Raw genomic sequence first — 21,325 nt, 5'->3', positions numbered from 1 at the left:
GGGGTTTTTTTGCTAATGACATTACTTAGTCTTTATTTTATTTTTATTTTAGACTAGGGAAATGATCAGAGAAGGCAGTGGCACCCCTCTCCAGTACTCTTGCCTGGAAAATCCCATGGGCAGAGGAACCTGGTAGGCTGCAGTCCATGGGGTTGGGAAAATTCGGATACGACTGAGCGACTTCCCTTTCAGTTTTCACTTTCATGCATTGGAGAAGGAAATGGCAACCCACTCCAGTGTTCTTGCCTGGAGAATCCCAGGGACGGGGAAGCCTGGTGGGCTGCCATCTATGGGGTCGCACAGAGTTGGACACAACTGAAGCAACTTAGTAGTAGTAGTAGTAGTACGGAAATGATATTAAAAATTAATTAATTAAATCAAATTAATTAAAAAATTAATTTGAGCAATTTTCTTATTTGAGTTCAGAGTGGGTTATAAAGCATCAGAGACAACTCTCAGCATCAACAATGCATTTGGTCTAGGAACTGCTAACAAATGTACAACGCAGTGGTTGTTCAAGAAGTTTTGCAAAGGAGACTGAGAGCCTTGACCAACTGAAAGTCATCATCAAAGCTGATCCTCTTACAACTACATGAGAGGTTGCTGGAGAATTCGGCTTTGACCACTCAGTGGTCAATAAGCATTTGAAGCAAATTGGAAAGGTGAAAAAACTTAATAAGTGGGTGCCTCATGAGCTGACCAGATATCCAAAAAAAAAGCAATGTCACTTTGAAGTGTTGTCTTCCCAACTGTCTGCAATGTGGGAGATCAGGGTTCCATCCCTGGGTTGGGAAGATCCTCTGAAGGAGGGCATGGCAACCCACTCCAGTATTCTTGCCTGAAGAATCCCCATGGACAGAGCATCCTGGCAGGCTGCAGTCCACGGGGTCGCAAAGAGTCAGACACAACTAAACAACTACGCATAGCATAGCATATTAAATGCAACAACAATGAACCATTGCTTGATCAGATTTTGACCTGAGATGAAAAGTGGATTTTATACAACATCTGGTAATGACAAGTTCAGTGGCTGGACCAAGAAGAAGCTCCAAAACAGTTCCCAAAGCCAAACTTGCACCAAAAAATAGGTCATGGTCACTGTTTGGTGGCCCACTGCCTGTCTGATCCACTATAGCTTTCTTTCTGAATCCCAGAAAAACCAGTACATCTGAGATGTATGCTCAGAAAGTTGATGAGATGCACCAAAAAATGCAATGCCTGCAGCCAGCATTGGTCAACAGAAAGAGTGCAATTTTCCCCCAGAACAGCACCCAACCACACATCACACAACCCTCACCAACCTCTACCACTTCTTCAAGCATGTCAACAGCTTTTTTCAGGGAAAACGCTTCCACAACCACCTGGAGGCAGAAAATAAATGCTTTTCAAGAGTTTGTCAAATCCTGAAGCAAAGATTTTTATGCTACAGAAATAAACAGACTTACTTCTTGTTGGCAAAAATGTGACTTGTTGACTGTAATGGTTCCTATTTTGACTACTAATGATGTGTTTGAGCCTAGCTATAATGATTTAAAATTCATGGTCTGAAATGATAATTACATTTGCACCAACTAATAATAATAGAGAGAGAGACAGGAAGACAGAGCGAGAAGACAAGGAAAGGGGAAGGAAGAGAAGAGAAGAGAAGAAAAAATAGAGGAATGAAATTTATCAAAGAAATAGTAAAATTCCCTAAGGTAGTTTCTGCAGTGAATAACATTTACATATTTATTTTATGATAGGTAATCTGTTTCAATTCAGTTCAGTTTAGTCACTCAGTCATGTCTGACTCTTTATGACCCCATGAATTGCAGCACGCCAGGCCTCCCTGTCCATCACCAATTCCCGGAGTTCACCCAAACCCTTGTGCATCAAGTCAGTGATGCCATCCAGTCATCTCATCTTCTGTCATCCCCTTCTCCTCCTGCCCCCAATCCCTCCCAGCATCAGAGTCTTTTCCAATGAGTCAACTCTTCACACAAGGTGGCCAAAGTATTGGAGTTTCAGCTTTAGCATCAGTCCTTCCAATGAACACCCAGGACTGATCTCCTTTAGAATGGACTGGTTGGATCTCCTTGCAGTCCAAGGGACTCTCAAGTTTATTGGTTCTTATTTCACAGAATCAACCCATGGACAGTATCAGAAGATACCATTTTAATTATAGAATTGAGCATAGATCTTATGAGCCTTGACAATATGTACATTGGGATTTAATGCTGATGGTTTGGGAGGTGAAAACAGGAAAAGAGATCTGATGAAAGTATGAAAACCCTGCTGTCTTCACACTAAATGGCATAGAGGGAAGATAAACTGTTTTAGGATAATAAATTTTGAGAATATTATTTAAAGTAGTTAATAGTAACCAAGAGAAACCCTAGAAATAAGTTTATGTCTGACTAAATTGAGAGGCAGAAAAGACAGGGGCAGGATAATACTGTGTGCCTGACAAAATTACTGAGGCAGACAGCTTCCAAGATGGCCCCCACTGATCCCTGCCTCCCACTACTACAGTCCTCTGTGTAATCCCATCCCAAGATGTAGGCTGGGCCTAGTGATTCACTTCTAACAAATTAGAATACAACAAAGTGATAAGATATTACTTCTTAGATTTGGTTACAAAGAGACTTTGGCTCCATTGAGGGGACCCACTTTCACTTGTTCTGAGGAAAAACAGTTGCCACTTGGTGGTTGCTGACATTACAAGGAAAGTATGGTGGCCTCTAGCTGAGGAACTGAATCCTATCAACAACAAAGTGAGTGAGCTTGGAAACAGATCATCCTTCAGTTGAGAGTTCAGGTTCCACCTGACACCTTGATTGCAATTGCATAAGAAGTCCTCCTGCTCCTTGGAAGAAAAGCTGACAAACCCAGAGAGTGTAGTAAAAAGCTGAGACATCACTTTGATGATCAAACTGATGATCCATGTTGTTAAAGCTATGGTTTTTCTAGTAGTCATGTACAGATGTGAGAATTGGACCATAAAAAAGCTGAGCACCAAACAACTGATGCTCTGAATTGTGGTTCTGGAGAAGACTCTTGAGAGTCACTTGGACAACAAGGAGATCAAACCAGTCAATCCTAAAGTAAATCAACCCTAAATATTCATTGGAAGGACTGAGGCTGAAGCTGAAGCTCCAAAATTTTGGCCACCTGAAGTGAAGAGCCGACTCATTAGAAAAGACCTCGATGCTAGGAAAGATTGAGGGCAGGGGGAAAAGGGGGCGGCAGAGGATGAGATGGTTGGATGGCATCAGTGACTCAATGGACATAGTTTTAGCAAACTCCAGGAGATGGTGAAGTACAGGGAAGCTCGGCATGCAGTAGTCCTTGGGGTCGCAAACAGTTGGACACAACTTAGCAACTGAACAACAAGTCTCTGAGATGGAGGACTTAGATAAGCCATGCCTGAATTTCTGACCCACTGTAAGATTGTTGTTGTTTTTGTTCAGTCACCCAGTCATGTTTGACACTTTGTGACCCCATGGACTGCAGCATGCCAGTCTTCTCTGTCCATCACATCTCCTCTCAGGAGTCTTCTCCAGCACCATAGATCAAAGACATCAATTCTTCAGTCCTCTGCCTTCTTTACAGTCCAGCTCTCACAGCCATACATGACCAATGGGAATACAATAGCCTTGACTATTCAGACCTTTGTCAGCAGAGTAATGTCTCTACTTTTCAACACACTGCCTGCCTCTTGAGAAATCAGGAAGGAAGCAACAGTTAGAACTGGACATGGAACAACAGACTAGTTTCAAATCTAGAAAGGAGTATGTCAAGGCTGTATGTTGTCACCCTGCTTATTTAACGTATATACAGGGTACATCATGAGAAATTCTGAGCTGGATGAAGCACAAGCTGGAATCAAGATTCCCAGGAAAAATATCAATAAACTCAGATATGCAGGTGATACCACCCTTATGGCAGAAAGCAAAGAAGAACTAAAGAGCCTCTTGGTGAAAGTGAAAAAGTTGGCTTAAAGCTCAACATTCAGAAAACTAAGATCATGGCATCTGGTCCCATCACTTCATGGGAAATAGATAGGGAAACAGTGGAAACAGTGACAGACTTTATTTTGGGGGGCTCCAAAGTCACTGCAGATGGTGACTGCAGCCATGAAATTAAAAGATGTTTACTCCTTGAAATAAAAGTTATGACCAAACTAGACAGCATATTAAAAAGCAGAGACATTACTTTGCCAACAAAGGTCCATCTAGTCAAGGCTATGGTTTTTCCAGTAGTCATGTATGGATGTGAGAGTTGGAGTGTAAAGAAAGCTGAGCTCTGAAGAATTGATGCTTTTGCACTGTGGTGTTGGAGAAAACTCTTGAGAGTCCCTTGGACTGCAAACAGATCCAACCAGTCCATCCTAAAGGAAATCAGTCCTGAATATTCATTGGAAGGACTGATGCTGAAGCTGAAATTCCAGTACTTTGGCCACCTGAAGTGAAGAACTGACTCATTTGAAAAGACCCTGATGTTGGGAAAGATTGAAGGCGGAAAGAGAAGGGGCTGACAGAGGATGAGATGGTTGGATGGCATCACCGACTCAATGGACATGAGTTTGAGTAAACTCCGGGAGTTGGTGATGGACAGGGAGGTATGGCGTGCTGCAGTCCATGGGTCACAAAGAGTCAGACATAATTGAGCGACTGAAATGAACTGTCTAGTTTTGTCATAGCTTTTCTGTCAAGAAGCAAATGTCTTCTGATTTCACGACTGCAGACACCATCTGCTGTTATTTTAGAGCCCAAGAAGAGGAAATCTGTCACTACTTCATGTATCACTGCCTTGTCCTGATGAAGGGGCTTGCATATCTCAATGATGCTATGAGCCAAGCCATGTAGGGCCACCCAAGATGGGTGCGTCATAGCAGAGAGTTCTGACAAAACGTGAGTCACTGGAGGAGGAAATGGCAAACTACCCCAGTATACTTGCTGTGAGAACCTCATGACCTCTTTAAAAGGATAAAAAGATATGACACCAAAGATGAGTCCCCCAGGTCTGAAGGTGTCCAATATGCTACTGGGGAAGAGCAGAGAACTACTAATAGCCACAGAAAGAAGGAAGCAGCTAGGCCAAAGCAGAAATGACACTTAGCTGTGGATGTGTCTGATGATGAAAGTAAAATCCAATGCTGCAAAGAATCCGATGCTGCAAAGAATAGTATTGCGTAGGAATCTAGAATGTTTAGTCCATGAATCAAGGTAAATTGGACCTGGTCAAGTAGAAAATGGTAAGAATAAACATTGACATCTTAGGAATAAGTGAACTAAAATGGGTATGAATGGGCAAATTTAATTCAGATGACCATTATATCTACTACTGTGGGCAAGAATACCATAGAAGAAATGGAGTAGCCCTCATTATCAACAAAAGAATCCAAAGTGCAGTACTCATGTGCAACCTCAAAAATGACAGAAGGATCTCGGTTCATTTTCAAGGCAAGCCATTCAACATCACAGCAATCCAAGTCTATGCCTCTACCAGCAATGCCAAGATGATGAAGTTGATCAGTTCTATGAAGACCTAAAAGACCTCTTAGAACTAACACCAAAAAAGATATTTTATTAATCATTGGGGATTGGAATGCAAAAATAAGAAGTCAAGAGATACCTGGAGTTACAGACAAGTTTGACCTTGGAGAACAAAATAGCCTTTCAGGGCAAAGGCTAACTGAATTCTTCCAAGAGAATGCATTGGTCATAACAAATACCCTTTTACAACAATACAAGAGATAACTTTACACCTGGACATCACCAAATGATTGTAAGATCAATGTACTAAAAATTAACTCATTGATTTAGAATGAAAACCAAAGATGTCCAGGAATGAAAAGAACATGTGCAAAAGTAAGGAAAGTATTATTGCAAACACAATAGATAAAAAAAAAAAAAAGTCCAAGTTAAGGAAATAGGTATCTTTCAGGACAAATTAGAACAAATGAAGTCAAAGTAACAATTAACAAAGAGAATAACATTTTCCCAAACTATAAAAAGGGCTCAGTGTGTTGCATACAACATTGATGAATGGAGCCTCATGCTTAGAAATCACCTGGATAAAATAATTTCAGGGAGGCAGAGAGGCAAAAGTTTTCCAGTGTTCGAGGAAAGTTTATAAACTCTTTCTCCTCCAAGACACTGGCCACCAGAAGCGTGAAGCTGTCTATAAAGTTTTGAAGAAAACTGATTGTGTTCTAAGGTTGTTTATGCACAAAAGACACTGAAAGGCATCCTGAGGCATTAAAAAGCTATCACAATAACCCATCAGCTTTTCTCAAAAGCCAATATGCAGAGATAAACTCTACACAATTGAATGATCAATAAAAATACTTGTTAAGAAAACTAGGATACAAGAGGTCTATGGGAAAACACTGGTATCAGTTAAATATGTGGAATAAAATCTAAATAAAAACATGATAATATGTATCTGATACTTTATTATTCATAGTAAGGTTCAAAAGTGATTTAAAGTTTAATAAATTAGATGAATACATGATATAGTTTAGAACCTTTTAGGAAAGTGAAAAGCAACCAATAGAAGAGTTTATCAATTAAATTTTACTGTATAACAAACCACCCTAATGCCTACTGGGCTAAAGCCCCCACCATTTATTTAGCTCATGATTCTGTGGATAAGCAGTTTAGGTTGTGTTCAGCCAGGCAGTTGTTCTGTTCTCAACTGGCCTCACTGATTCATCCAAGTTAAGCTGCCAGGTGGACTGGAAACTAACTAGTTTAGGATAGTCTCTGGTCTCTGCTGGGACAGCTCATCTTTTCTCCATGTCATCATGCTTGTGCCAACATGAAAGCCTAGGGTTTTTCACGTGGAAACAAGAGGAAGTTTCTAAGAGAACAATTCCAAGTATGAAAGGCCCCTTGAGGTCCAGTCCCAGAACATGATTACACTTCCACTGCATTTTTTTTTAGTCAAAGAAAATTACAAGTTCAGCCTAGACTTGAGGGATGGAAAATTTGACTCTAACTCCTAATGGCAAATTTTGCAAAATTACACTGCTAAGAGAATGGAGATGAGAGAGAAATAATTATTACCAATTCTGCAACAGTCTACCATAGCCTGATATCTGGCCATACTTATTAACAACCCTCTCACAGGCAAAATATACTCACTTTTCCTGAGACATCCCAAAGTCTAATTACTGCATAATGCTCTAAGTTCAGAATCTTGACATAGCCATCTGATCTGAATGCCATTCCTTTTGACCTAGAGATCTCCAATCTAAAAAGCTAAATTATCTATCTCCAAAAACCCGATCACAATAGTGAAACATACCAGGGTTTCACACAACAGATATTCCCACTCAAAAAAGAGAAAGATAAAAGGTGCACACCATAGTCATGGTCCACAGAAATTCTGAAATGCAGCAAAACAAATATTTCTAGGTCCCCCCACTCAGAGAAAGCTTCCTTGATTAAGGCACAAATCTGATCCTTGAAAGTAGTTTCTCAATAAATGACCCATGACTCTAGCCTCTAGATGTCTTTTCTTTTTAATCCTGCCACATCACCATGAGTATAAGCTTCCTTGATGACATTTGGTCTAGAAGTCTCTTGTCCCCACAGGTGACAGCCAGAAAATCCCCAGAAAAAGAGCTATCTTATGAATATGTGAAGGAGTCCTGTGGAGCCACTGAAGTTCACTCTACATTGATGACTCACTGACTCTGAGTTAAATAAATATTGTTTTGAGACATTTAATTTTAAGCTGGTTTGTTAAACAAAAACTGTAGCCCCCCAGGCTCCTCTGTGTATGGGATTTCCCAGGCAGGAATACTGGAGTAGTTGCCATTTCCTTCTCCAGGGGATCTTCCTGATCCAGGGATCCAACCCACATCTCCTGCATTGCAGGTGGATTCTTTACCACTCAGCTGCCAGAGAAGTCCCTTATATAGGTTATTGTATCCTAAATAAATCATTTTTATTCATAGTTCAATAATTTATAAATATCTGTTCTTTTATTTTCGTGTATTTGTAATACTACTGTTATACTGTTATATAATATATTGTATATCATAATACTATTGTCCTAATGCTAAAAAAATATAACAGTATACCTACTTCAGGAGATAAAGGAAAGAAAATCATAGTCATTATAAAGAGAGTAAATAAAGTCAAAAAGAAGACAAAAACAAGATGACAGAATATCAAGCATATCATTCATTACATAAAAAATAAATGAGTTAAATCCCTCAGGTAAAAGGCAAATACTCTCATTAGGCTAAAACAAAATCTAACTATATGTGGCTAACAAGAAACATATCTAAAATGATACAATAGAGAATTGTACAGAATAAAATAGTCAAAAAACTACTAGGTAAGTAGAAACAAAAAGAAATCAGGGATTGCATTATTATTATATAACTAAAGACCCAAACTTTAAGTAGTCTCTTTATTTTTTAGAGAAGATAAGTCAATAATAAATATAAAACTGTTATGAATACTTATTAACATCATCAAAATATATAAATAGTATTACAAATACACAAAAATAAAAGAACAGATATTTATAAATTATTGAACTATGAATAAAACTGATTTATTTAGGATACAATAACCTATATAAGGGACTTCTCTGGCAGCTGAGTGGTAAAGAATCCACCTGCAATGCAGGAGATGTGGGTTGGATCCCTGGGTCAGGAAGATCCCCTGGAGAAGGAAATGGCAACAACTCCAGTATTCCTGCCTGGGAAATCCCATGCACCGAGGCACCTGGAGGGCTTCAGTCAGTTCATGGGGTCCCAAAAAAGTCAGACATGACTTAGCAACTTAAGAAGAAAAAAAAAAATCTCATACAAAGAAAACAAATATATGTTATTCTCAAGCATCCTTTGAACATACTAAAATTTGATCATATAGAAGATAACAAAGAAAACTTCAAGAAAGTCCCAGAAATAAAAAAGTCAAGGGCTCATTTTCTGACCGTAAGCCTGAAGGCCTTAATTCAGGAATCTATGTATGGGCTTCGGAAAATCTATGCAGCTCTTGACACTATCATGTGTTTATGAGCATTTTTCTCAGTATTGAGTGCATAGTTCTCATCAATTTTTCACAAGACTGACAAATGACCCCAATCTCTCATAAAAATGACATTGGGAACTAATAAATACAATATGAAATAAAAAATTAATACCCTAGGCACACAAAAGCAGTTCATTTTTAAAAAGAATAAGCATTAGTATTAAATTTAATATGACACAGATACTGTTAAAACTATTGCTTCCATTTAATTAATAGGTGTGTGTAAATGGAATTGCTTTAGGTTTGAAAGTAGACATAAAGTTTCATATTTATTAATCAGCAATCCGTAAATGAAAGCATAGTGCACCCACAATGCATTCCACAATATGTTCTTGTTCTTTGAATATATTTTTTGTTGAGGTCCTTTAATGGACTGGAACCTGGTGGTCCGGAGTCGACTGATGAGAAAGTAAAGGAGAGAGAAAGAGGCTGATATTCCTTGGTTTACACAGAAAGTCAATAAAGCCCCTGCAAGGGGCTTGCTCTGTTCACGAAGGCCTGAGGCACCCTCTCGATGGGGTGAAGGTGCAGAGCGCCTTCTCGAGAGGGTCTTAGAAGCCCAGGCAGGAAAGTGCACTCAGAGGGCCTCTGCGCTCCAAAGAAATAGCCTGAGAGAGAGAGAGAAAGAAAGAGAAAGAAAGACAGGGGGACCAGAGCTCTGATGGAGCAAAGGTGTTTTAATCAACATTGTGTGGGTGTATATACTGTCTTACAAAGTAGTTATTCTCAGCAAAGACAAAGATTAAAATTCCAGACTTACAAAACATAGGCGATCCATATTAAAGAGAGAGAGAGTTGTAAACAATCACTTTTACCGTGTGGTTCACAAGAAGGAAAAGGGTACTTATCACTGTATAGAAAAACTAATGAAGGAAATGCCTGGATTCCTCAGCCCCCTGGAGAGGCTTGCCTCTCCTCTTAATTCCTAGTTAATAAGGAACAGAGAATTCCTGATAGATCCAAAACAGTACACAGAAACCCTCCTGTTAAATGCTTCCTGACAATTTTTTATCAGTTAGAACTTTTTCCTGGCAAGGAAAAGAAAATCTAATTCAAAAGGCCTTAAGCAAAAGAGAGTTTAATGATAATGAAATTGGAACTTGTAGGGATAGGTTTATCTTGATGCAGAAGCTCAAAGCATGTCACCAAGACCTCGGAAATTTCCATCTCTACTTCCTGGTCTATCTGCAGACAAGTTCCTCTGTTATAAAAGCTAGAGCATGGAGGATACCAGAAATTTACATAATCTTAGCTCTATCCTCTATCTCAAGAGTCTCCAGAAATTCTCAAGAATTTGGCCCTGATGGCATCACCCGGGCATCCCTGAACTAATCAGTGAGGGAAGGGAAGAGTGGGACCTGATCAGCCACACCTGACTCACAGCTTACCCCTAACCCTCCACCAACCCCACTTCCTGAGAATGAGTGATGTGTGGATCCCAAGTTTAAAAATAGAGTATTACCTAAAACAGCTGAATAAATGGCAGAAAAAGAATAAATGGTGCTAGGAATATCATATGTGTATTTTACTGAATATAAGAACTTCACATTTACATGTTTAATGTCCATCCTTTTAATTCTTCCTCTTTTTTTAATAAAACAGGGCTATTAAAATTGATAGAACTTGCTGTCAAAATCAAATACTGGTAAATGCCTATTCCTTTTTCTCAAGTCTCTGTATTTTAAAAATTAATAAAAATTATACAGTTACTGGAAACTGGTAGTTTCAAGTTATTAGGGTTCATCATGAAGTAAAACTATATGTGCACATCACTAATCAACAGGGAAATGAAAATCAAAACTACAGTGAGATATTACCTCATACTTGTTATAACGGCTATTATCAAAAAGACAAGAAACAAGTGTTGGCAAGGATAGAGAGAAAAGGGAACTTCACTGTTGATGGAAATGTAATTTGGTGCAGCTACCATGGAAAACAGTATGGAGGCTTCACAAAAATTGGAACTCAAACTATCCTATGACCAGCAATTCCACTCCTGGGTATATATCCAAAGAAAAAGAAAACACTCATTCAAGAAGGTATATGCACATCCATGTTCACTGAAGTATTATTTAGAATAGCCAAGACATGGAAAGTGTCTACCAATGGACGAATGGATAAAGAAACCATGATACACACACACACACACATGTATACATTCACAAGAAAATACTATTCAGCCATTAAAAATAATGAAATCTTTTGTGATAACACGGATGGATCTTGACAGTGTTATGCTAAGTAAAATAAGTTAGTAAGTCAAATAGATAAAGATGAATACCATATGATCTCACTTGTATGCAGAATCTTAGAAAGATAAAAAATGAACAAACAAATGAAAACAAGCTCATAGATATAGAGAACAGATTAAGGGCTGTCAGTAGTAGGGATGGGAAGTAGACAAAATGGATGAAGGAGATCAAAAGATAAACTTATAGCTAAAAGTAAGTAAGTCTTAAGGATATAATGTACAGCATGTTGACTACAGTTAATAATACAGTACTGCATATTTGAAAGTTGTTAAGAGAGTAGATAGGGCTTCCCTGGTGGCTCAGATGGTAAAAGAATCTATCTGGAATGCGGGAGACTTGGGTTCAATCCCTGGGATGGGAAGATCCTTCGAGTGAAGGCATGGCAAACCACTCCAGTATTCTTGCCTGGAGAATTCCCAAGGACAGAGGAGCCCGGTAGGCTACAGTCCATGGAGTCACAAAGAGTTGGACACGACTGAGTGAATAAGTGTATCACAGTACAAGAGAGATCAATCTTAAAGGCTCTTATCACAAGAAAAAAATGCAACCATCTATGGTGACAGATGTTAACTAGACTTATTGTGCTAATCATTTTGCAATATATACAAATATCAAATCATTATATTACACACTTGAAACTAATATAATGTCATATGTCAATTATTCCTTAATAAAAATTAGAATTTAAGAAAACACAGTCTGCCTCAGCTGTTCCATTTATATGAGTATACCTAAGAGAATTGCTAATAATAAATAAGGATGCCCATGGTTACTTTGGGCAAAAAATTGAAAACAGTATAAATATCCACTAACCACAGAATACACAGATTGTGGCATATTCATTACATAGATTTTGAAATTAAAAAAGAATCTATTTTTATATCATGAATAAATCTTGAAAACACTGTTGAATGAAGATATCAAAAAAAAAAAACAAGAGCTATCTATATTTGCATTATCTCATACTTAACATGTTGAAAATAGATTCAAATAAATGCCCTATTTGTAGGGATTTAACTAAACCTTGAACTCTTTTGATGTTTATCATTAATGTTTCATACATTTCAGCAAAATCAAATCAGATTAATGCACTGTTCATACTCTCAGAACATACTGGGATTTAAAACTAATTGAATTCTTTGCTTGCAAAGATATTCTCTTATTTATAACTAGAAGTACAATGTACAGAAACTCAGTATGGATAATTAATGGGAGATAAAAGACTCTTTTTTAAAAAAAGTTCAATGAAGTGGAAATGTCATATAAAAGAAAGGCAAGATATGAGAATAAAAAAAGAAATCTAGCACGCTGAGAAAAGACAAGGGACCAAAAATTGTTCAAAGAATGTCTAAGCGCTTAACCTCCCTGACCTCAGCATAGCGGAGAAGAAAATAAAACTTATTTAACATTTCTTGAGCTTCAGGATGTATTGTAGGTTGAAGGAACACAAGATAAATTATTTAGACTGTTTCAACGGAGATTGGCAAAAATCCCAACCTGTCATAAACGGGGTTTAAAAAGCTTGATACGCCATAAATAATTTATAGTTTCTAAACCAGAAAAGTTCTAAATTTGAAGCCCTGCATTGAATAGAAGACTCTATATAACCACAGTGCATTCATCTCCTTTCAGGAGCTGACTGGAACACTTTACAAAAAGGTCACTATCATAAAGAAAAGCACAGTATCCCATCTCTTGTTTCCTATTTTCAGAAATTCAAGCCAAATACAGAATATGTAGGATGTATATCATAGCAATTTTTAAATAAACAAGAACAGCAATCTCTTTATTTTTATAGGAGAACCAGATAAATTCCACATTTACCCCAGTTCCATATCATAAAGTATACCACAATACAATGTGTCTTTAAAGTGAACCAATAATTATAAACCTCTTGGGAAGAAATGTGAGTGTAGAATAATTTTTAAGTTTTTATAAGATTTTTTTTTATTTTTTACACTTGCTTGCCCACAACTAATTTGACACAATTTTTAACAACTTGCCTTTATCAAATGTACCCAAAGTATTCAATTAGATTCATGCAGAAGTTTCTCTTTCTTTCCACATTCATGATTCATTGGTTTACAAAATAACTCACTTAGATTACATGATAATAATAACAAATATAACTGAGAAACAGGTTTGAAAACAAGACATTTCATCTTTTAGAAGCATGCAACACATCAGGACCCCTGGTGAGAGCTGATCTGATTTGGCATAGCCATGGAATCTCAAGATCATCAGTCAAAATGTTCTGCAAAGGAAATAGAGGGCATTGGTCAATCTGACAAATGTATTAAATGTAAGTCAGATAAGAACACTTCCACAGTACAATAAGCAAAACAGTTACTATCTGTGGAGTGTGCGCTAAGGACCTTGGCTCTATGCCAAATACTTCACCCACCATCTATCTGATTTAAACATTTTATCAGACCGAAGTCAAAAATAGTCAACAGGGACAAAGTATTTCTTTGTGATTAACACTGCTTTTTATGAACTATCTCATTAAATCTCCAGAAAACAATGAAGAGTGACTATTATTATCCTTTTTTTCCATATGAAGAAAATGAAGCTTAGAGCACTTAGTAATTTGCCCAAATTCATACAGCTGGTGTCTATGGAATCAGAATTTTAACTCAATCTGATGTCAAAGTCAAAGTTTTAAACGTATGTGCTATGCTGCCAGAATTCACTGTTGAAGATCAAAAGAGGCAAGGGCTCACAAAGTGAGATCAGAGACCTTCTATATTGAGATTTAAGGTTGCAAGTCCTACTGATAACGGTCTCTCCATCCCTAGTCCAAGTGTGCTTGTCAGCGTTATGGGTGATTCTGTGGTGTACTGGGAGATAAAAGGACCTGTGAGTACTTGGGAAGTAATTGAAATTTGCAATTTGTACGATCCTTGGGAATGTTTTTCTCTCTGAGAGAGATCTTTTTAAGACAATGCTTGATTCTTGCGGCTTGAGGAATGCTAAGAACTATAAAAATTTCCTAATATTCTGCCAGCAAATATCCTGTATGGTAGGATATAGGGTTAGGGACAAGGATAGGAAATGGGTCCTGATTAGCTAACAATTATTAAGTTTTGATTACAATTATTACTGTGGTTTTATTATTACTATTGGCTTCCCCTGTGGCTCAGCTGGTAAAGCATCCACCTGCAATGAGGGAGACCTGGCTTCAACCCCTGTGTTGGGAAGATCCCCTGGAGAAGGGAAAGGCCACCCACTCCAGTATTCTGGCTTGGAGAATTCCATGGACTGGATAGTTCATGGGATCGCAGAGTCAGACATGACTGAGCAACTTTCACTTCACTTCACTTCACTTATTACCACTACTATTGTTTCCATTACCACTCTGGGGTCTTTATTCATGCCATCTCTTCCTTACTCTCAATCCCTGAAATTTCCTGTTACTTAGGGTATAGCCGGTTCCAACCCAGGGCATTTTCCTGACCGTGCTAACTCATCACAATTGTTCCTGGATGTGAATTCTTATAGCAGTTACTGTCCCATCACTTTCTACATTGCTGGCTGTTTTTTATGCACACTTGACTTATCTTTACTTATACAAAGATTATACATTTATCTGAGAACTACACTATGTCTTACATGTCTCATCAACCTCAGTATCTTCCTTGAGAGAGACATTCAACCAAAATATATTGATTTTCTTCTTAAAGGAAACACAACCACCGCCCAGCAGAACTGAGAAATCGATTGGCTTCAGATTCCTTCTTACTCACTGTTGTGACCCGCATACCAACTCATGGCAAACAGGTAAGGAATGGGGGTCAGCTTGTTCACTGGAATGACAGGATTTCACTCTGAAGTCCTGAGAGAACAAATGGCAGTTTCCCCATTCTTAAACACAAACAACTAATCCGAAAATGAATAAACAGAAGAAACTTAGCCTTGACTGTTTTCTAATTTATTAGTGCTGGAGACCTTTCAACAAGTATGGATTAGGAAGTCCATAGCCTGTTTATGAGACAGCCTTCTTATTACTGAAGTGCCCCTGTCTGCAAAACACAGTATCAATATACCAAGCTTCAAACATGTTTGCTTAATTTTCTGGTTAGTATCAGAATATGGGCCTCATTTCTTGCATTCCCTCTCACTGAACAACATATAAAAGATTACCAAAAAAGAAAGGTTCTACTTTTATTTTATAAAATTTGACTCATTATGACACTAAAAAAAAATTCTAGAGCACTGTTAAAGCCAATTTCAAATTATTTAAAATAGAATTAAGCTAATAAGTTTCTGCTATATGTCCCTTTTCCCCTTACCTAGGACCTTGATATTTAAATGAAAGAGTTTTAAGAATTACCTTTTTAAAATAAATATTTTACTACATTGTTCTTATTCTAAAGATTAGAATAAGATGGCAAAAGATTGCTAGGATATCTTAGTTTTTGTATAATGGCAAATAAGTTTCCCCTTCTTTTAAAAACTCCAAGATACATTGAAGTTTTCTGAATAATTGGCTAAGCAATGAAATATGCTGGAAAAAGAAAACAAGAATTATACCATGGAAAGTGTAATCACCAAGAGGAAGAATGGATAAGAGCAACCCATTTTCATGCATACAAACGATACAAATGTTTAAGACAGCCATTTTGGTAGTAAACCTGTTTTCAAAACAAATATATTTTAACTATTATCCTTAATTAAGAAAAATTAAACTTTTCATTGAAAAATATGCACGGAGAATACTCTTGAGTTATTTCTGAGAGGTGCTGAGTAAAAAGACTCACACAGCTCATCTTTGAGTCAATCTCAATAACCTCCTCACACACCTATCAGCCAATCGTCAGCAAGCCTGCTCTCTGCCTATGTCCATATCACCTGTACCCATTTCTCCCCATCTCCACTGCCTCTTCCCTATTTCCAGTTACTATCATCCCTTGTACTGGACTAATAACAGTGCTTCTTTTCACATTTTTTTTCCTCCTTATTTGTTGGGTGTTTATATTTTCTTTTTTATATTTAATGAACTTTTTTATATTTAAATGAACTCTATTTTTAAAATTTATATCATGAACATATATTATTTAATAGACTTTATATTTATTATCTAAATCTACTATACATTATGAAATATAGATTTAGCACTGGATGAGCACTTTTATATAGCCTTCACTTAACCACTTCACGAATATTGTCAAATCCAGTGGTCAATTCTCAGGTTTCATCTTATTTGATCTACTGTTAGCATTTGACCCTCATTCTTCCTTGAAATATTTTTCATTTGATTTCCACCAAAGTCTTCCTGATTTTCCTCTTACTTCCCTGGCTGCCTTATCTCATACTCCTTTACTGTGCCCTCCTCTGCTTCCTAACCTTCACAGTACCCCAGGACTCAATCCTTGACTGCTTCCTAACTCCCTAAGTCTCATAGTTTTAACACCCGATGCCTCCTAAATGTAAATCTCCTGTCCAGACCTCTCCCCTGAAAATGCCCCTCATATAGCCATCTCTCTACCCATCCTCCACACTTAGAAGTTCAGGCACCCCAAACTCTCCACATTCAATACTGAACTCCTACTCCCTTGAAAACTAGCTCCTCTCCTTAACTCTTTGCCATCCAAACTGACAGTAAACTGTCATTTACTTTCAAAATATATCCAGAATCTGGGACATGCTTTTTTTTTTACTACCTTGATTATTATCATTCCAATCCAAGCCAATATCTTTTCTTGATTACTGATGATCCTCCTAATAGTACACATTTTTAAATGTTAGGTTAGACTCACAATAAAAACTAGAAATCTACTCTTCCAATTATTAACTGCCATACCAGAGAGTCAATTGCTTTTGGTCCTTCCAATTTTTCCTTCTGGTATTTGTTGCCACATTTTAAAACGATGTACTTCTTCTTTGTCAGCTTTAGATATCTACTTGCTAGAAGAAAATTATTTTAATCCTTTATAATACTACATATTTCTATTCCCTGTGCCACATTATATATACATTTATATACATGTGTGTATGTATATATAATTTGGGGTACAAACAAATACTGTGTTTATGCTACTGTGATTTTATAAACCTTATCCATAACTGGCAATATTGTAAATTATGATGATGTGTCTTTTCATGAATACTTTGTTTATCCTGAACAAGTTTACTCATCTTCATCAGTGGATATCTGCACTAATTAACCTCTAAACTCACAACCCAAAATGTGAATTTCCCTTCAACAAATTCAAATGTGGTGATCAGGCGGTCTCTGCATTTCCTCCTGTCTTTCTTGGAGAGATTACTCCTGAAGCCTTTTGCTTAGCACTTACCCAGACCGGTTGTTCTCTAGGCTGGCAGCACTGGTTTTCTATGACTTTCATTCAGGGAATTCTTTTAGCTTCTTATCAATGTTGGAACCCTTGTTTCCAGGACCCATGTCATCTTTCTGGTTTACACCTTTGTTTGTTTGGGTGAAATTTTCCTTGCAAATTTCTAAGAAAGACTGCATCAGAGGCATTTTTTTTTTTTTTTTTTTTTGAGATCCTGCTGCTGCTACTAAGTTGCTTCAGTCGTGTCCGACTCTGTGCGACCCCAGAGACGGCAGCCCACCAGGCTCCCCCGTCCATGGGATTCCCCAGGCAAGAACACTGGAGTGGGTTGCCATTTCCTTCTCCAATGCATGAAAGTGAACAGTGAAAGTGAAGTTGCTCAGTCGTCTCCAACTCGTAGCGACCCCATGGACTGCAGCCCAGCAGGCTCCTCCGTCCATGGATTTTCCAGGCAAGAGTACTGGAGTGGAGTGCCATTGCCTTCTCCATTTTGAGATCCTACCTTCAGAAATATCTTTATTCTACCTTCACAGTTGATTGATAGTTTAACTGAACAGAGAATTCCAAGAAATGTCCTGTCTCTGTTTTTGCTCTACTTTCCAGAAATTTCTCAATCTTTCTAATACTCATAATAATTTTTAAAATCTTCTGTTCCAACTTCTTTTCCAAGGTCTCTTTTTTATTCTCCAAATATACTTTTATTTCTAGTATCCCTTTCTTTTTGAAGAGATGAAATATCTTTTGTGGCAGTCATTACTAGTCGAGTGATACTTGATTCCTCCCTTGTTGCAGACACAAGACTGCTCTTTCCTGCCCCTTGAAGTTAGCAAGCTGTAGGTCTTACTTTGACAAATAACTTGGGAGAAAATGACTCATCATTTCTAGATGAAAGTATTTAAATAACATGATCAAATCTCCAGCCTCTCTTCCTTATTATGGTAGAATGTGTATTGGTAGTGGCAGCAAGGACTGATATGAAGACCAAAGCAGCTTGAAATAGTAGGCCAATAAATAGAAAATAGCTACCCTGGGGAAAAGTGTGGGCCTGCAGCAGATATTACATGAGCATAAAAAAAAGCTTAGTTGTATTTAGGCAGCCAGATATGGGGATTGGTTGTTACCACAATGCATATATTTGGTACCACAAGTGGGGCACTGCTATAACAATGAACATCTAATATGGTATGTTGGCTTAGTGGTTGGATAGCAGGTAGAGAAGAAGTTGATCTCAGAGGCAATAAAGATGATTCTTGCCATGTAGTTGCAAATATTTGTACAACTACGAACTGGGAGACAGATTGTATTATCACTGATAATATTTTTCCTACCTCTGCCTGTAGTTCCAAAGGCAGCAGTAGAAAAAAGAGAATTGAATTTTGTGATAGACTTCTGTGAGCAGTATTTGACAAGTTATTGCATGAAACAGTTGAGATCAGAAGAGAACTGTCCAGCTTTCAAGTAGGAATGAAACAGATAAAAGAAAATGAGTCCAGAAATGTGAAGACATGTTACATTAGGAGAGATAACTGATTGTCAAACATAGACAAATATAAAATTGAGAAAGTCTTAAAATAAGGAAAGCTCATTGAAATTCAATTTAAGCAAGGATTAAAGTGAGAATATAGTTGTAATAACCATTAGCAAAGCCTCTGAGTAGTTTAAATGTTCTCAGGTCACCCAGTAAATTCTTTCAATTAGATAAAAAGTGTAAGAAGATGCTAAATGGTGTCTCTCACTAAAATCTAATCAACACAAAATCTTGAGCTGCTAAATTTCCTGAGAGATGAATGCTCCAATTTCCTGCATGGAGAGAATAAGCCTGTCTAGGAGTAATCTCAGATGAGGGAGGAAGGAAGAGAGCTGGAAGCTTTACCATTCAAAAAAAAAAAAAAACCATTTTCATTTAGTCTCACTGTTCTTCAAGATGACACTCAAAGCTCCAGAGAATAAGCGTCCATTCTCCTGCTCAATACTTATAGTGTAGCTAAAGTCCTCTCTTATTCCATGATTGCTGTTATTGTTGTTTTTCTGAATTCACTGCTTTTTGTTCCTTCTCTATCATTTTAACGGAGTTACAGGAGGGAAAAAAGGTAAACATAAGTGTAAAATCTATGATATTTAGCTGGAAAGTAATACTACAATCCCCCTTACTTGATCTCCCTACTTCTCTCCAGTGTTCTGTAAATCATTCTCAGTACTACAGCCAGAATGACCTTTTAAAACATAATATGTGTTTCCTTATATTAAACCCTCTAATGGATTTCTATTGCATTAGAATAAAATTCAACCCCCTAATCATAGTCCACAAGTCCACACATGATCTGAGCCATATCTCTTGGCCCCTAATTCTCTATGTTTAAGTCACTCTAGATTTTTGTATGTCCCTTGAATATACCAAGATAATTTCTATCTTAGGGCCTTTTATTTGCTGATCTTATAGGAATTTTCTGTTTCTAAGTTTGTAGAAGGCCAGTTGTTTTCATTTATTTTTCAGCTCAAATATGACCTCTGCAGAAATGTTCCTAACTATATAGTACTCAGTCTACAACTGCCTGACTCATCCCAGTCCCAGTCTCTAGGTATCCCATCCCCTTCTTTTGTTTTTTCATGGTATTTATAATTCTGTTAATGATCCCATTACTATATGTTCCACATGCACTACTTGTGTCTATCTCTAGTCAAACCATTTCCAAAAGAATATGAATTTAAGAAACCTCATTTGTCTCATCCATCATTAACTTACCTAATAAGGAATATTATCTGGCAAGATTAAACAGCCAGTGCATTTTTAAATGAACAAATACATGACTGAGCACATCATTTCTACTTGTTGTTGCTCAATCGTGAAGTCATGTCCAATTCTCTTGCAACCCATGGACTGTAGCACACCAGGCTCTTCTGTCCTTCCCTGTCTCCAGGAGTTTGCTCAAATTCATGTCCATTGAGTCAGTGATACTATCTAATCATCTCTTCCTCTGCCACCCTCTTCTCTGTTTGTTTCAGTCTTTCCCAGCATCAGGGTCTTTTCCAACGAGTCAGCTCTTAGTATCACGTGGCCAAAATGTTGGCCCTTCAGCTTTAGCAACAGTCCTTCCAGTGAATATTCAGGGTTGATTTCCTTTAGAATTGACTGGTTTGATCTCCTTGCAGTCCAAGGGACTCTCAAGAGTCTTCTCTAACACCACAATTCGAAGACATCAATTCTTTGGTGTTTAGCCTTCATTATGGTCCAACTCTCACATTTACACATAATTCCCGGAAAAACCATAGCTTTAACTGCATGGGCCTTTGTCAGCAAAGTGATATCTTCCAACAGTTAAAAAAAAGGAAACTTCTCAACTCATTTATTTAGGTCACTTGCTATAAAGCAAAATTTAATGGGCAATACAAGTTAGGAAAGCTAATCTCTACTGAGCTTCGATGCAAGTTCCATAAGCAAATCTAACTTAGCAATAAATAAAGGGTAATATATAATATTATATAAATTATATAATATATATTATTATATAATATAAATTATATAATATAATAATAAGTCAAATCTAACTTAGCAATAAAGGGTAATATATAATATTATATAAATTATATATTTATATAAATTATAAATATTATAAATTATATATTATATAAATATATATAAAGGATAATACATATCATGACTCTCATCAGAAAGATGAGATTGATTTCACATTTGAAAATCAATCAGTATAATTTTCCACAATAACAAAATAAAGGAGAA

The 21,325-nt window shown here is 37.3% G+C and overlaps 1 long non-coding RNA gene across 1 annotated transcript in view; it reads right to left on the bottom strand.

Moving 5' to 3' along the window:
* The window catches only part of LOC138990407 (uncharacterized), a 182,637-nt gene that overhangs the window by 109,492 nt on the left and 51,820 nt on the right, over window positions 1–21,325 (bottom strand). The window contains exon 2 of the long non-coding RNA XR_011466498.1: window positions 1,302–1,361. This is a non-coding gene — a long non-coding RNA (uncharacterized lncRNA). The remainder of the gene's footprint in view (window positions 1–1,301; window positions 1,362–21,325) is intronic.

This window comes from Bos mutus, chromosome 2 (assembly GCF_027580195.1).
Source record: "Bos mutus isolate GX-2022 chromosome 2, NWIPB_WYAK_1.1, whole genome shotgun sequence".
Lineage (NCBI taxonomy): Eukaryota > Metazoa > Chordata > Mammalia > Artiodactyla > Bovidae > Bos > Bos mutus.
Note: the sequence above shows the minus strand (reverse complement) of the source record. Positions and strands in the feature narration are given on the sequence as shown.